We start from the raw sequence: 1,549 nt of genomic DNA on the forward strand, positions 1-1,549 counted from the left end.
AATGTACAATATTAATCATAATTGCAATAGAAATAACAGTATTTGTTCGAAAAGGAGTAGGAAGGAAGCCTCTGCTTATCTGGTCCTACCCCTATTTAATTCAAAAATAAATAAACTTAAATCAGGTCTCTGTCAACATTCTATTTGATTACTTTTCATATTTTCTTATTTCCCTTTTAACCTGGGCCATAATGTACCCTATTACCATGTGCCCTCACCTCAATTGAATTAAAAGCGGAGCTAAAGTCCACAAAGAGCAATCTGACGTATGCCACTGCACTTTCAAGATGCCTCAAGATAGTGCAGAATGGTGGAAATGGCATCGCTTGTGCTACGATTTTTAGTATAAGCAAATTGATATTGATCTAATTTCTCTATGATTATCTTCTCTAACCCTTTCATTACATTGGAAGTTAGGGCCACTGGCCTATAATCGTTGTCCTCCTGGGGACAGGCCTTTTTTGGGACTGGAATTATGATGATTTTTTCCAGAGCTCTGGCACCTCTGTGTCTATTGTGAGCTGAAGAAGTGGGTGCCAGGCCGGCATTGGTTCCTCAGCAAAGGTTTATAGTAAATAAGCAGACATATTTTCTGGTCCAGTAGCTTTGTTAACACACAGTGATTTAAAAACACGCGTAACAGAATCTGGATCAATTATCACTCTGTCATTCAAATCATAGTGTAGATTGTCCAACACTTCATTGTACTCTTTAGAGGTATCAACTTCAAAACACATATAAAAATGATTCAGCTCATTTGCTCTAGCTATTTCATCATGAGCCGACAGGGGCTTTTTCTTTTAGTCCATCTTTGTCATGGTGCGAATTGAGTCCACATGGTGAGCTACTACCACTTTGAGCATATGAACATGGCTCAGCCTGAGCCAGGGCCTGGGACGCCTACATACACAAGTTCATGTGAGGAGAGTTGGCCTGGGGCTCCTGGTATGACCATGTGAAGGCTTATTGGGAGGAGAGAGAGAAGAAGACCATCCTTTACCTCTTCTATGAAGACATGAAGGAGAATCCTCTGCAAGAAATAGAGCGCATCATGCGCTATCTGGACTTGTCCCTCTCTGATGATGTCCTCAGCCGCATTGTGGAGCTCACATCCTTCAAGATCATGAAGGTGAACCCGATGGCGAACTACACCTTCATGCCTGCAACCGTCTTTGACCATTCCATCTCTCCCTTAATGAGAAAGGGTGAAGTAGGTGATTGGACTCATCATTTCACGCCTGACCAATCAAAGATATTTGATGAAGATTAAGATATGCAAATGAAGGCATCCAACATACAATTCAGGACCCGAATCTAACCGGGACTTGGGTTTTACAAATTGGTGCAACTCTGCAAACCAAAGACCACCAAGCTGACACTGCAGCACAGCACTCAGGAGGCAGAAATATAGTTTGAAAAATATAAGATACAACACTTAAAAATATATATACATATATAATAATAAAATAACTCACTTGTCAAGCCTGGATGTAAAACAATGTAATCACTGCAGCTTTTTTTGTGTAGAGAAAGTCATACAATTTAAGGT

The 1,549-nt window shown here is 40.4% G+C and overlaps 1 pseudogene across 1 annotated transcript; it reads left to right on the forward strand.

Moving 5' to 3' along the window:
* Positions 1–836: 836 nt before the first annotated feature.
* On the forward strand, positions 837–1,318 carry LOC310798165 (sulfotransferase 1B1-like; annotated as a pseudogene). The gene has a single exon. The product of its transcript is annotated as a sulfotransferase 1B1-like (transcript).
* The last annotated feature ends 231 nt before the right edge of the window (positions 1,319–1,549 follow it).

Source organism: Poromitra crassiceps (assembly GCF_964638095.1).
Source record: "Poromitra crassiceps genome assembly, chromosome: 2".
Classification (NCBI taxonomy): Eukaryota; Metazoa; Chordata; class Actinopteri; order Beryciformes; family Melamphaidae; genus Poromitra; species Poromitra crassiceps.